At 44.7% G+C, this 16,785-nt stretch overlaps 1 pseudogene; it reads right to left on the bottom strand.

Annotated features, from left to right (window-relative positions):
- On the bottom strand, positions 13,098-14,522 carry LOC109846742 (annotated as a pseudogene).

Below are 16,785 nucleotides of genomic sequence, written 5' to 3'. Positions count from 1 at the left end.
ATTTGATCTTCTGACTTGATTCAAAAATCCTATCTTCAAGGATTTTGCTGCTGTTGCTGAATCAACAAACCCGAGTGGTTTTGATCCTCCGAATCCAACCTGTACGGTTCAGATGCCAAAAATCTAACCCGTCGCCTCCCTGTTCTAACGAAAGCCAGCCTCCTGTGGTCGATCTGAGCCAAGAAAATCGAACCTTTAACACAGTTGAGTTTGTTGAGTTTTTATAGGGGGATAAGAGGTTGTAACTGCCCTCTAAATCCGCTCCTAAGTGGGCGAAAATCCCTCAGAACGTGGGATAACGGTTTTGAGGCCGTTCGGCTTGTGTTTGAACAAGTCAAAACGCCCAATCTGGCGTTCAGAACCCAACTTCGCCTCTTAGAATTGAGACGCGAAGTTGGGTGTTGGTTGAACATTGATGAACGCGAGGGTCGCTCGCGTTTTGGTTTGTTGTAGCTTAGAAACGCGGGGGTCGGTGTTGGCTGGGCCCCTACGAACGCGAGGGGCGCTCACGTTTCGCCTGTTGTAACGCGGGGTTCGACCTTGGCGTTTTGATGTTGAAACGCGGGGTTCGACCGCGGGGTTTTGATGTTGTAACGCGGGTTTGACCCTGGTGTTTTGATGTTGTAACGTGGGTTCGACCCTCGCGTTTTGATGTTGTAACGCGGGTTCGACCCTGGCGTTTTGATGTTGTAACGCGGGTTCAACCCTGGCGTTTTGATGTTGATACACGGGGAGGACCTCCGCGTCTTGCCTTTGTCATAGCGTTGCAAAGATCATTGTCTTGTAATCTTCGTCTTGGCTCCTTGAGAATATGAGAGTCGTCAGATTGTAACTCCCGATGTTGATTGTGAATGCTGTTGAACTAGAGCTCTCATCGGTTGTCGTGAAGGTTGTCAGATTGTAACCTTCAGCGATCTACGTGAAAGTCTTCAAATTGTAGCCTTCTGGAAGTCGTCAGATTGTAACTCCATCATCGGTGTTTGATGGAGGATAAGCTATCTATTGTGATTTTTAGACAGCCTACAGAACCCCCTCCAAAGTTTTCAAAAGTTCGCGGTTGACTGGGACGAATTTTTGGAATACTTTGGATCTCAACTCTGATCTTGGAGCTGTTGATTCCTTATCGTAAATGATTCGTTCTCTGCACTCACTTCGAAGGTATCTTGGTTTGAAAGGATTTGCCATGTAGGACCTGTATGAAGGTATGCGTCATAATCCTGCTTCTGGAATGCGGGGGTGGACCCTGCATTTTGGACTTGAGACGCGGGGCTGATTTCGGCGTTTTGAATTTGGAACCCGGATGTGACCTCGGCGTCGTGATTTTTGTAACGCGGGTATGACCTCAGCGTTTTGTTTTCGCATCGCTGATCTAACCTCGGCATTTTGACTTGAAACGCGGCTATGACTTTGGCGTTATCGTCTTTGCATCACGGGTCTGACCTCAGCATTGTGGTTTTTGCGACGCGGGTCTAACCTTGGCGTTCTGACTTAAAACGCGGCTATGACCTTGGCGTTATCGTTTTTGCGACGCTGGTTTGACCTTGGCGTTTCGATGTGAGACGCGGAGGTGACTTTCATGCATTTTTGACTAAGTCTTTGAAACTTGTCTTCAGCTTATTCGTTTCAAGTCTTGGCTCACGTTCATTAAGCTGGTGGGCCTGAAAACATGCATAGGATTTTTGGCAAACCCTCAGCCATCAACAGATTTGATAAGCCTTTACCGACTACCGTTTGAGTCGGGCTAGCATATGGATTGTCTAAGTCCGTTCCACATGTAATGTTGTGCTAAGAGAATGAACCCTCTTAGACTTGATGCTATGATTTTGAATACATAGACTTTGTCATTTTCACGGGAAACGACTAACCGGCAACGTGTGTTAGGCGTAGGCTTATCTCTAATTAGGGATCGAGATAAAGTCCCCCATGCGTGTGAGGCATAGATTTTTGGTGTCGTTTCTTCCTGTGTGGCTTGAAACACCGAAAGAAAGTTGGAAGTGCCAGAAGTATAGTATTAACTTTGGCATGAATTTTCACTTAAAGTGAAATTCAAAAATTTTCTTTATTATCACTAGGATAATTCTAGAAAATCTTTAATCTGTTGGGGATTTCATAATGAAAACTTGCTATTCTTGTTAAAAAAAGGATTAACAAGTTCATTAGGGGGGTTTGACTGTTAGAGGTGTGATGTTAACCTAACAGTATTTTATGGACCTATCGCTCTATTGAGGAGAGTCGATAAGTGGATTTTTGTCAGAGGTGCAGTGTTAACGTGACAGGATGTGTGTTGCGATTGGAGCAACTTTGTGGACTTATCATCCTATTGGAGAGGATTGATAAGTGAATTTGTCAGAGGTTTAGTGTTAACATGATAGGAGAAATATTGCGATCTGGACAATTTTGAGGACTTATCGTTCTATTGATGAGAATCGATAAGTTGATTTTGTCAGAGGTGTAATTTTAACGTGACATGGATGTGTTGCGATCGGAGCAACTTTGTGGACTTATTATCCTATTGACGAGGATTGATAAGTGAATTTTGTCAGAGGTATATTGTTAACGTGACAGGAATGTATTCTTGTGACTTGCACAAGATTTTAGGAATTAGCGTCTCGCTGGGGAGACTTGCTAGGTGAGTTTGTCATCAGAAGCGATGAGTTTTGATGCTCGTGATTTGAATAAGATTTTGAAGACTTAGTGTCTTGCTGGGGAAGATTGCGATTTGAGCAATTTTGAGGACTTATAATCCTATTGTCAAGGATTGATAAGTTGATTGTTGTCAGAGGTATATTGTTAACGTGACAAATTGGGAGTGATGCAAGTTGAATGCATACTCTGTGGGGATGATGATCGTCAGAAGTGTAATGTTAACTCGACGATGTGAAGGATTCGTTACTCTTAATCCAATGGATTCCAAGTAACCAACCCCCAGTCTTGATTAAGACTTAGCAGGGGAAGAAAAAGAGGTAGACAAGGCACATCGCCTAGTGAGGCACTATCCATGAAGTTGAAATAGGGGCACATCACCTGGTAGGCCATTATCTGATGAGTTTGACTATCAGAGGTAACTGTTAACGTGATAGTTTTTGTGGACCCGCCATCCTACTTGAAGAGGATTGACAAGAGAATTTGGAGGGAATGGACTATCAGAGGTAATCATTAACGTGATAGTTTTGATAGACCCGACATCCTATTGAAAAGGATTGGTGGGGGAATTTGGAGAAAGCAGACTATCAGAGGTGATCATTAACGTGATAGTTTTAGTGGACCTGTCATCCTATTGAAGCGGATTGACAAGTTGATGGACTATCAGAGGTAAATGTTAACGTGATAGTTTTGTGGACTTGCCATCCTATTGAAGCGGATTGACAAGTTGATAGACTATCAGAGGTAAATGTTAACGTGATAGTTTTGATAGACCCGCCATCCTATTTGAAGAGGATTGGTGGGGGAATTTGGAGAAAGCAGACCATCAGAGGTGATCATTAACGTGATAGTTTTAGTGGACCTGTCATCCTATTGAAGCGGATTGACAAGTTGATGGACGTGATAGTTTTGGTAGATTTTGTGGTTAACAGAGGTATTCTATTAAACATAAAAACTCAGAAAATTTATTACTCATAATCCAATAAACTACAAATAAACCAACCCCCAGTCTTGAACAAGTGCAGGGGGGAAAAGGAGTGACATGGCACATCGCCTAATGGACCACTATCTAATGAGGTTGACTATCAGAGGTAATTGTTAACGTGATAGTTATTGGAGACCCGGCATCCTACTGAAGAGGATTAGCTTCAGTGGTCGTAGTATCTTCTGGTTCTGAAGAATGAGCTTGGTCATTCGGGCTAGGAGGTCGGTCTGTAAGTTGTGTTGACATGTCTCTACTAAGGTAGACTGTGTCATACCTGACGAACACCGGAGAGCCATGGTTCGGAACCTTTTAACGAAGGCTTTGACGGACTCCCTCTTCTTCTTCTTAGTGGCAAGAAGGGTATGGATGAAGACTTCTGTATCCTCTTCAAAGAATCTTGATAGGAAGAGTCTCTCTAGATCTGCCCACCTTTGGATACACCCGGCAGACAATTTTCTGAACCATTCAAAGGCAACTCCCTTGAGGGTGCCTATGAACAATCGAGCCAGTATGGCATCGTTTGATATTACATTCCCAGTCTGTGACTTGAAATGATAAATATGTTGGTTTGGTGATCCCGTGCCGTCAAAAGTTTGTAGCGTCGGGACTTCAAATTTTGGAGGATAAGGGACTGCATCCCATTCGGCAGGATAGGGTCTGACAACTCCCTCGTCTTGGAGCTCGCTTCTGTTGGCAATGACATTGAGGCGGGCTTCCAATTCCTCGATTTTAGTCGACTGAGGATTTTTCTCATACTCCGTCTCTCTTCCTTCATCAGAGGAAGATTCCAGGTTATGGGCTTCTTGGTCAGAAGCCGTGTCATCAACCATTTTTCCCTTCCCTTTGCTTGTGTGAGGTCGGGACGAAGACGTTCTTTCCCTTCGGGAAGATTCTTGCCTGAGTGGCGAATCTGTCTTCTGAGATTTGGCCTTGTCTGCGACGAGTTGAGTCAACAGGGCCAGGAGTTCATTGATGGCCTCTTGCTGAGATTTGAGCATGGCCTCCTGCTCATCAAGTCTCTTCGCGAGATCTTCATGGTTTCCCGTCATATAAGCGTAGCTCTCATGTTCAACAAAAGAGCTTGATGACTGGGACTCTGCAATGGCTGAGTGTTCATCATTGGAATTGGTTCCCCTGGCTAAACTCCGATAGTTGACAGGGGGAATGGCTCCTGTTCGCGTCCGAGTATGTTGATAAACTCCATCAGACTTATTCAGGAAGTCTTTCAAGCCAGGAGACTGATCGTTCTCTGACTCATCGGAACTAGGAACTGATGATCTCCCTCTGCCGATCATGTTAGAAGTGACTCTCAGGTATTCATCCTCAGAAGTCTTCTTCTTGTGTGAACGCCGTCGTTGGTTGGGTAAAGCAACGTTCTTAGATTGGTTGAACACCAGCAGTTGGGCCGCATATGAGCAGCATTGGCATCCCGAGAGGACCGTAGGAATCAGTCGTTCACATTGAAATGAACGAATGACTTGTTGCATCGATCTTTCTCTCGATGTGAACTCTCTCGAATCTGTTATAAAGATTCGAGGAGAATTACTCACTGATTGTGAGGTTTGAACTGGAACCCCCAGTCCATGATTGGACAGGACTGGCTCTTGGTGAATATGGATCTGGTTGAGATGCCTTGAATCCATATACTTCTTATATCCGCCCCTCAACCTAGTCGCGCTACGCAGAGTATTCCAATTCAGGAAGTCTTTCAAGCCAGGAGACTGATCGTTCTCTGACTCATCGGAACTAGGAACTGATGATCTCCCTCTGCCGATCATGTTAGAAGTGACTCTCAGGTATTCATCCTCAGAAGTCTTCTTCTTGTGTGAACGCCGTCGTTGGTTGGGTAAAGCAACGTTCGTAGATTGGTTGAACACCAGCAGTTGGGTCGCATATGAGCAGCATTGGCGTCCCGAGAGGACCGTAGGAATCAGTCGTTCACATTGATGTGAACTCTCTCGAATCTGTTATAAAGATTCGAGGAGAATTACTCACTGATTGTGAGGTTTGAACTGGAACCCCCAGTCCATGATTGGACAGGACTGGCTCTTGGTGAATATGGATCTGGTTGAGATGCCTTGAATCCATGTACTTCTTATATCCGCCCCTCAACCTAGTCGCGCGGTATTGGATTTGGAACTTGGGACATGAGGGTCACGTTTGGCATCTGAGACGCAAAGGTCGTGTTTAGCACCTGAGACGCGAAGGTCGCGTTTGGCACTTGAAACACGAGGGTCGCGTCTGGCACTTGAAACGCGAAGGTCGCGTTTGGCACGAAGATCGCGTTTGGCACTTGAAACGCGAAGGTCGCGTTTTGGTTTGGCGACATGAGGGTCGCGTTCTTCATTGTCGACGCGAGGGTCGTGTTTTGACTTGGAAACGCGAAGTTGAAGTTCGCGTTCAACGAAGGCTTGAGGTTCGTGTTTTGGCTGTAAAACGCGCCATTGAGGGCCGCGTTCAGTCTGGTTCTCGCGAAGCTCATGTTTGGGCTCATAAACGCGAAGTTCAGGGTCGCGTTTAGGCTCACGAACGCGAAGTTCGCGTTGGTTGGAGGATTGACTTTTTCAAAGTTGTGCTCGTCGCTGAGACCTTCTTCTTCGACAAGCAGCGTTCTTCTTGGCCTGTTTTAAGGCTTTAGCAGCAACGTCGTTGACGTTTATGGAGCTGGTCTCCTCTATAGGCCGTTTATGGCCTGTAGCACGTCGTGCTGACGCGGAGGTGGGATATTCAACTCGCTGTGCGAGTTCAGCAAAGGCCGAGCCCGCTCCTGGAGCGGAGGGGCTGTACGACGAATTTTGGCCAAAGGAGAGGACTTTCTTTGGCGTTCCAGCAACAGTTGGAGATTTAGTCTCCTTCAGAGTCGCCATCTTTTGTAGGTAGGGAAAATTGCAATAAAAAGAATAAAGAAAATTGACTTGTATTCCTTTTATTCTGATTACAATTTGATTACAAAAGAGAAGAGAATGAATTTGATTCTCTCCTTTGTTTAAAACTGGGTTCTTCACGGTGGCGATGGAGTGCCTCCCTCGAATGCTTGCGTCGAGTTTGCTCTCCATTGACGATCCGCACGTCTTGATTCACTAGAACGATGTCTTCTCCTCACGATTTGACATTGTGGTGAACTTGCGTGGCAAGTTTAAAACTCTTGATGAGTTGATAACTCTGATCGAGTTTGAACTCTTGAAAAAGAGTTGATTTGAACCGAAAGTTCGGTTGATAAGCCAAGGATCAAAGCTCACTGTTGTCAAAGTTGAAGTTAATCTTCGTTGGAGGATGATGCCGATCCCCTCAAAAGCTCGTCCAATGATCTCTCCTGTCGCTGTCAATTCTTAGCTCCAAAAAGGCCAGCCTTCAATGGTCGATTCAAGCCAATAACAATCCAACCTCTAACTCAGTTGAGTTTGTTGAGTTTTTATAGGGGGATTAGAGGTTGTAACTGCCCTCTAAATCCGCTCCTAAGTGGGCGTAAATCCATCAGAACGTGGGATAACGGTTTTGAGGCCGTCCGGCTTGTGTTTGAACAAGTCAAAACGCCCAACCTGGCATTCAGAACCCAACTTCGCCTCTTAGAATTGAGACGCGAAGTTGGGTGTTGGTTGAACATTGATGAACGCGAGGGTCGCTCGCGTTTTGGTTTGTTGTAGCTTAGAAACGCGGGGGTCGGTGTTGGCTGGACCCCTACGAACACGAGGGTCGCTCACGTTTAGCTTGTAGTAACGCGGGTCCGACCCCAGCGTTTTGATGTAGTAACGCGGGATCGACCCTGGCATTTTGATGTTGTAACGCGGGTTTGACCCTGGCGTTTTGATGTTGTAACGCGGGTTCGACCCTGGCGTTTTGATGTTGGCACACGGGGAGGACCTCCGCGTCTTGTCTTGAAGAGATTATCACAAAGTAATCTCTTTTGTCATAGCGTTGCAAAGATCATTGTCTTGTAATCTTCGTCTTGGCTCCTTGAGAATATGAGAGTCATCAGATTGTAACTCCCGATGTTGATTGTGAATGCTGTTGAACTAGAGCTCTCATCGGTTGTCGTGAAGGTTGTCAGATTGTAACCTTCAGCGATCTACGTGAAAGTCTTCAAATTGTAGCCTTCTGGAAGTCGTCAGATTGTAACTTCCATCATCGGTGTTTGATGGAGGATAAGCTATCTATTGTGATTTTTAGACAGCCTACAGTCCTCTCATGATGTGCTGAGTTTTTGCTTAGATGTATTGCACTCTGATTGTCGCAAAATACAACTGAACTAGCCTCCTGCTGAAGTCCAAGCTCCCTCACGAGATTTCTCAACCAAATGGCCTCTTTTACCGCTTCTGCTGCTGTCATGTATTCTGCCTCTGTAGTAGACAAAGCAACTGTCGATTGTAGAGTCGATCTCCAACTAACAGCTGAGCCAGAAAGAGTAAAAAGATAACCAGTCAAAGATCTCCTTTTATCGAGATCACCTGCATAGTCAGAATCTACAAAACCAACAACTGAGGTTCCCAAAGAAAGATAACCAGTCAAAGATCTCCTTTTATCGAGATCACCTGCATAGTCAGAATCCACAAAACCTACAACTGAGGTTCCCAAAGTACTGCTATCAAAAACTAAACCCAAATCTGAGGTACCCCTGAGATACCGAAGGATCCACTTTACTGCTTCCCAGTGTGCCTTCCCTGGTTGAGCCATGTATCTGCTCACTACACTGACTGCCTGGGCAATGTCTGGACGAGTGCAAATCATAGCATACATTATGCTACCCACTGCATTGGAGTATGGAACTCGGGACATCTCCTTCTTCTCGTTCTCACTTGTAGGTGAATCTGAAGCCGAGAGCCTAAAGTGAGGAGCCAAAGGAGTCGTAACGGGCTTGGCCTTCTTCATCCCAAAGCGTTCAAGCACCTTTTCAATATAACTCTTCTGTGAGAGATATAAAGTTCCAGCTTTCCTGTCCCTCCTGATCTCCATACCTAAGATCTTCTTTGCTGCACCAAGATCTTTCATCTCAAACTCATCACTGAGTTGTTTCTTCAAAATAAGAATCTGCGACATGTTCTTAGCAGCAATAAGCATGTCATCGACATATAATAGAAGATAAATAAAAGAATCATCTCCTAGATGCATGTAGTACACACAACTATCATAAGTACTTCTTGAGTACCCATGACTAAGCATAAAATTATCAAACCTCTTGTACCACTGTCTGGGAGATTGCTTCAGGCCGTACAAAGATTTCTTCAATCTGCAAACTTGATCTTCTTTACCTTCTACGAAGTATCCCTCTGGCTGAGACATGTAGATAGTCTCCTCAAGTTCGCCATGTAAAAATGCAGTCTTCACATCAAGCTGCTCAAGCTCCAGATCAAATAGAGCAACCATGGCAAGCAATACACGGATGGAGGTATGCTTCACAACCGGAGAGAACACTTCATCATAGTCAATTCCCTCCTTTTGTCTATAACCCTTAGCCACCAACCGTGCTTTGAATCTAGCATCTTCAACCCCTGGGATCCCTTCTTTCTTCTTGAAAATCCACTTGCATCCAATTGCCCTTTTACCCTTAGGTAATTGCACCAAATCCCAAGTCTGATTCTTGTAGAGTGACTCGAGTTCTTCTGTCATAGCTGTGGCCCAACGTCCAGATTCTCCGCATGAGACAGCTTCAGTAAAGTTTGATGGCTCTTGAATACTCATCTCTTCAGCTGTCGTGAGAGCATACGCCACTAATTCAGCATGTGCATATCTTTGAGGAGGTTTGATCTGTCTCCTCTCTCTGCCAGTGGCTATGGAATAAGGTTCTTCAGTCTCAGCATCATCAGCATCTGAGCCTGAATCATGTTGCTCTTCTACAGCTGTAGGAGCAAATTTTATAGACGACTTTTGAGACGTCTCTCCCTCGAGCTCCACCTGAAGCTCCACCTTATCCATGGTCTTCTCTACATTTCCTGTAGACTCAACAGAAACCTTCCCATGATCAAGCATATATCTTTCATTAAAAGTAACATCTCTACTAATAATGAATTTAGGAGAATCAGGTTCAAGACTCCACAAACGATAGCCTTTAACGCCATCAGCATAACCAATAAATATGCATTTCTTAGCTCTAGGCTCAAGCTTACCCTCTCTAACATGATAGTAAGCGGGACATCCAAATACCTTTAAATTTGAATAGTCATTTGGTTTACCTGACCATACCTCATTTGGAGTCTTGTGTTCTATTGCTGTAGAAGGAGACCGATTCACCAAGTAACAAGCTGTGTTAACAGCTTCAGCCCAGAAGCCTTTATCCAAGCCAGAGTTTGAGAGCATACACCTAGCTCTCTCCATCAACGTTCTATTCATGCGTTCTGCCACCCCGTTTTGCTGAGGAGTGTGCCTGACCGTGCGATGTCGTACGATCCCAGAATTTGAGCAGAACTGATTGAACTCACCACTGCAGAACTCTAAGCCATTATCTGTTCGGAGACGTTTAATCTTCTTTCCAGTTTGATTCTCAACAAGTACTTTCCATTTTTTGAAAGTTTCGAACACCTCGCTTTTGCGCCTGAGAAAGTAAACCCAAACTTTCCTGGAAAAATCATCAATAAACGTCAGAAAATAAAGAGCACCACCTTTGGATGGAACCTGAGCAGGCCCCCACAAATCTGAATGGATGTAGTCGAGAGTGCCCTTCGTCGTATGTGAGCCAGTCGAGAAGCTGACCCGAGTTTGCTTCCCAAACACACAATGCTCACAGAAATCCAGTGATGATGTATGATCACCACAGAGTAAGCCACGTTTACTCAAAATAGTCATCCCCTTCTCACTCATGTGGCCTAAGCGCATGTGCCACAACTGAGTAGTGTCTCTATCAGCATCAGAAGACACACCTGCAGAGCCTGTCACCGTACTGCCTTGGAGAACATAAAGACTGTTCACCTTACTACCTTTCATCACAACCAATGAACCCTTAGTAACTCTAAGGGCTCCACCTTCGCCAGTGTAAGAACACCCAATAGAATCCAAAGAACTCAAAGAAATCAAATTTTTCTTTAAGTCCGGGATGTGCCTTACATCTGATAAAGTTCTCACTATCCCATCATGACACCGAATGCGAACCGTACCAATGCCAACTGTCTTGCAATCTGCATTGTTGCCCATCAAAACTGATCCACCACTTATAGATCTGTAAGTAGTGAACCAATCTTTATTTGGACACATATGAAAAGACGCACCTGTATCCAAGATCCATTCTTTATCGGAACAGCCATCCAAGGGACATACTGTAAGAACCGTCTCAACAACAACGGCAGTATCAACCTTTGCCGTATTAGCTGAATCTGAGGTTTCACCACGCTGGTTGTCTTTCTTCTTTAGAGCATAACATTCTGACTTGTAATGCCCTTTCTTGTGACAGTAGAAACACTCCACATGTTTCTTGTTTGGGGCTGACCTGGACTTTGAACGATTTCTGGATTGCCATTTATCGTCCTCTCTGGTCTTCGATCTACCTCTGGCTAGCAGACCATCAGCCTGCCCATCGGTACCTCTCCCATTCAACTTTGTTCTCAACTCAGCAGAGTTCAAAGAGGCCTTCACATCCTCAAGACTTATGGATTCTCTTCCATACAACATAGAGTTAACAAAGTTTTCATAAGAGTTAGGCAATGAACATAACACAATGAGAGCCTGGTCTTCATCATCAAGTTTAAGATCCAGGTTTTTCATATCCATGACAATTTTATTAAATTCATCAAGGTGTTCCTGAATGGGTGTACCTTCCTTCATCTTCAGTGTGTATAGCCGTTGCTTCAGGTATAATCTCGTAGTAAGAGATTTCTTCAAGTAGAGACTTTCGAGCTTTGACCACAACCCCGCTGCCGTTTCCTCATCGGCAACTTCACGAAGCACATTGTCGGATAGTGACAATTGCAAGGCGTTGTGAGCCTTTTCGTCCATCTCTTCGATCTCGGCACTAGTCATATCTTCTGGGTATTTCCCATCGATAGCTTTAACCGTGCCTTCACGTCGCAACAAAGCCTTCATCTTTATCCTCCATAGGCCGAAATTGTTCTGGCCATCAAAGATCGACACCGAGAACTTTACGGAAGCCATTGTAGAGGATTGAAAGCTGTCCTAGAACCGAGAAGCTCTGATACCAGTTTGTTGGGAAAATTACCCACTAAACCAGAGAATAGAGAGACAATCACAAACACAATATTTACGTGGTTCGATCAAATTGATCTACGTCCACGGCAAGAGGGGGCTTTCACTATATTCAATCTCTCAAATACAACACATACAAAATTTTAGTAGGCTCTCTTTTGTTTTGCTCTCACTCAAATGGCTCTGTCAAGGATTGCTTCGGATACTCCTTGCACTCATCTCAGAGGAAGAGAGGGGAGAGAGCTTTATAGGCTTCAAATCTCCCTCTCTGTCAATCACCGAAAAAGAGCTCTGTCAATCATCGAAAAAGAGCCATCACTCTTTTTGTCAACACCTGCTACCACCCTTCATGATTTGTCAACAATGGTGGCTATCCTCTCTTTCGGTGCATTTTGTTTTTCAACAAAGGGTGGCTGCTCCTTTGTGGCTTGATGTTTTTGACCAACATACTCGATTCTACTTGTGACTTCGCCACGTGTAGCAACTGAGCTTACAGTTATACTAGCGCCGGCAAACCCCATTAAAATCTTTATTTATTTTCTAATTAAGCGTTAACCGAATATAAGTTTGGTTCTTCTGAATGAATAAACCTCTTTATACAGATATTGGCTCATTTTCGGCTTGGAAGACACATACAATTTCTTGAGGCATGGTGATCTAGAACCATTTAATCCTCTGCTAATTTGAGTTGCAACCTAATCAGTGAACAATCTCATCGCAAGCAATTCAAATGATGAAACACGAAGATATCGGTCAAAAGCTTATAAATTTGTAAGAAGCGACAGTAACCAAGGAAGTATGAAGCATATTCTTTTTCATGTGAACAGGAAGTATAATTTGACAACTCCTGTTTTTTTTTTTTAAGGCACAATAATGTCCAGTAACAGAAACGATTACGTGGCTGGAGCATTTGAAACTCTACATGGGAATGCTACTTTGGTTTCAGATTCAAGTAGATACAAACTCAAACTTGCAGAGAAACTACTAATTAACTGGTATAGCACATTGCACAACATAGAAGAGTAGTATAGCCTTAAAAAAATGCAAAATAATGAGAAATGTGACTGTTTATAAGAACTACAAGGACAAAGTTAAACATATCCGAAAACAGCAAATAGAAAGACATGAATACGAACAAAACATCACAATCCGATGAGACCGATGGGCGTGCCTCTGTTTTATGTTACTGTTTTCGGATATGTTTAACTTTGTCCTTGTAGTTCTTACAATCTCGCGCCTTTAGACCTCCAATCGCCCACCAAGTTCGGAGTTGACTACTACGTCAACCTCATCGCTAGGAAAGGCCTCCTGCACTCAGACCAGCAGCTCTACAACGGGGGGCTCACCGACATTTTGGTGGAGACTTATAGCCGGAACCGGACAAGGTTCTACGGTCGCCCATCTTCACCATCGCCTCGGCGAAGTCGTCGTACGTAGAACCTTGTCCGGTTCCGGCTATAAGTCTCCACCAAAATGTCGGTGAGCCCCCCGTTGTAGAGCTCCTGGTCTGAGTGCAGGAGGCCTTTCTTAGCGATGAGGTTGACGTAGTAGTCAACTCCGAACTTGGTGGGCGATTGGAGGTCTAAAGGCGCGAGATTATCGTCTCCGGGGCCTGGGGCGATAGGGCAGCTTGACTGCCTATCTTTAGCGAAGGCAGGATCAACGTTAGAGTCATCGTAGACATGATCTCTAAAGCTGCTGCACTTCGCTAGCCCAATGCTATGGGCTCCTGTATAGAAGAAAACATTGCAAGTGAATACTGGAGCAAATATAGGGCAATGGAATAATCGAAATAATGTATCAAAGGGTATTAATGGAATAATCCAGATAACAAACAATTACCAGAGAGAGCAACCAAGTCCGTGACCGAGAATCCCTTCCCAGAAAACTTCGCCATGAGAAGGGTCAGATTTGCATGGGGCGAAGGACGATCGGCGGTCAGCGAAAAATGAGGGGTTCTCGAATCCTTTCGGCCGAGCTTAACAATCCAGCTTGGCCCTCCGAGCTTCAACAAAATCAACAAAAATAATAATAATAATAATAATAATAAACCCACAAAATATGAATTGGAATTAACTTGCACACGTATCATTAGACTGTGATTAACAATTGTTAAATAAATTACCATCGTTACTGCGTCTCTGGCGCTGATCGCTAGGATGTCCGAGCAAGAGACTACCCCAGGACAAATGGCCTCTACTGCCTCCTTCATCTTGTCAATGACCTCAAAACCCCTAGCCGTGTTATTGTTAGGGGACGCCGTCTTCTCCCGTCGTGGTCGTCGATTAGCACCGACGCGTCGCAGCCCTGTACCAAATTGCAACAAGAAACATATGGAGGTAATTAGTAACTGATTAATAAGCAACAAAATGTTTCAGGTTGTAGGATATGACATTTACCCCGACAAAACAGTCGTGAAAAAAGAGTCTCAGCAGTGAGGCTCCCATCCTCGTGTCGTTTAGGATCGCGGCCTGGGTTTCGTTAGAGATGACGGAGAGAACCCCCGGGCAAGAGACGTCATAGAAGTCTGGCGTCAGCTCTGCCCTGCTCCCCCCTATAACGAGGAAGCTGAGGAAGAAGAAGAAGAAGAGACTCTGGGTGGTGAAGGGAGAGCGGGAATTCATGATTGCTATGCTACGCAGAGAATGAAGTCAATGTTTTTGAGGGGTGAGGGAGAGGTTGAAGGGCTCGTATATATGTATAGGGCTCACATAAGTTCGTGGATTACATGTGCTAAAGATGTTAATTTGATCATGCATTTGATCATGCAATAATTAAGGAAGAGGAAGAAGATCTGTTGGCTTTCTAATAGGATCGGCCTGAATCAGATCTGAAACTGAATTTGAGAAAATCTGTAATTACTGTAGCAACCGAACCTGCAGTTTTTTTCAGAGAACCGAACAGCAAGCACACACCCGAACCTGGGATGATTGAACAAAAAACTGCAGAAACAAAACAGTGCCTTTCTTTTGTTCGGCTAATACAAAACAGAGAGAGAGAGCCTTTTGATTTTCGGTGGTGGAATTCCCCTTGTTTCTTTCTTATTTTCGTTCTAACAAAACTCATCAATTGTTTACATATATATAGGATTAAGATTGCAATTCTAATCTTATCCAATAACTAGAAACCTATCTACTAACTAGTATTCTACTCTAATTAGAATTCTACTAACTAACAAATCTTGGACTGATTACAACTCACAAGATCGACTAGAATGGAAAATGCTTTGACGATTAATGACATGAAGTTTGCAAATATAAATGAACAAATCCGTGGCCTTTCTCATGAAGCTATAAGCATATAGACCTCATGAATTTCCTCATTTTATAATAAATTTATAACAAATAATTACTTTGAGCAGGAACTGGAGAAACATAGCAACCACGTTCAGGCTTGCTCACCCTTGCTAGTGCCTTCGTGAGAATATCCGCTCGCTGCTCGCTCGTGCTTACGAACTCCACTTTAATCTGTCCTCGCTCAACACACTCACGAATGAAGTGAAAACGTGTGTCGATATGCTTGCTTCTTCCATGGAAAACTGGATTCTTCATCAAGGCAATCGCGGACTTGTTGTCGACGAAGAGTGTGACCGGATTGGGCTCACTCCCAATCACCTCGCTGATTAAACTCCTCAACCACAAGCCTTGGCATGCTGCTGCAGTTGCCGCCATAAATTCTGCCTCGCAGGATGATAATGCCACCGTCTTCTGCTTCTGTGATGTCCAAGTGACCAAGCTGTCACCTAGATAAAATGTCATGCCGCCTGTGCTGCGCCTGTCATCAACATCTCCCGCAAGATCACTGTCAGTGAATCCCACCAACTCTTCATTGCCTCGACCTCGTTTGTACACCAATCCGTAGGACATAGTACCCTTCACGTACCTCAAAATATGCTTGACAACCTGTCGATGCAAAACTGTAGGGTGCTCCATGTACCTACTCACAATCCCCACGGCATATGTGATATCGGGTCGGGTGTGAGTTAGATACCTCAAAGATCCGATAATGCGTCTATACTCCGTCACGTCCACCGGTGTTCCTTCAGAATCCTTTCCAAGCTTTAGCTTTGCTTCCATGGGATATTGACTCGGGTTGCAATCCATCATGCCGAACTGACCCAAAACCTTCTTCGCATAGGCCGCCTGCCTTAGTGCAATACAATCATCTCGCTGATCCACCTCGATACCAAGATAATAAGAAAGCAATCCAAGGTCACTCATCTCGAACTCCTTCATCATTTGTTGCTTGAAAAACTTTATCTCATCCGCCCTCAAGCCCGTAACGATCAAGTCGTCCACGTACACGCCAACAATGAGTGTATCCCCTCTGTTACTCCTTGTGTATACCGCCTGCTCCTGAGTGCATCTTGCAAATCCGATGCCCTTCATGCACTTGTCGAGGCGCGTGTTCCATGCCCGAGGTGCTTGGCGTAGACCGTAGAGTGCCTTTGAAAGCTTGTAGACCTTGTGCTCTTGATTCTTCACAACGAACCCTTCAGGTTGAACCACATACACTTCTTCCTGGAGATCACCATTTAGGAATGTCGACTTCACATCCAGATGGTGCACCTCCCACCCATTCTGTGCTGATATGGCGAGGATTATTCTGATGGTATCAAGCCTCGCCACAGGTGCAAACACCTCATCGAAGTCCACGCCTTGCTGCTGGACGTACCCTTTTGCTACAAGTCTTGCTTTGTGCTTGAGAATGTTGCCTTCATTGTCCTTCTTCAGCTTGTACACCCATTTGAGACCAATGGGTTTAGAACCTCGCGGTAGCTCCGTGAGTATCCAAGTCTTGTTCTTCTCGATGGCCTCCATTTCCTTCTCCATAGCTATCCGCCATTCTTGATCTGATGCGGCCTCGAGATAGTTCGCAGGTTCTTCAGAAATCAGGAACAATTCCTCTGCAGGAAGATCGATCACCTCCGTCTCCGCATAGATGTCCGCAAGAGATCGATAGCGTACAGGAGTCATAACTGCAGCTTCAGGGGGTCCGAACGCGTCCAAAACAGTGGGGTTCGCTGCCTC

The sequence above is a fragment of the Asparagus officinalis genome, chromosome 7, assembly GCF_001876935.1.
Source record: "Asparagus officinalis chromosome 7, Aspof.V1, whole genome shotgun sequence".
NCBI lineage: Eukaryota > Viridiplantae > Streptophyta > Magnoliopsida > Asparagales > Asparagaceae > Asparagus > Asparagus officinalis.
This window is presented reverse-complemented; position numbering and strand designations above follow the sequence as displayed.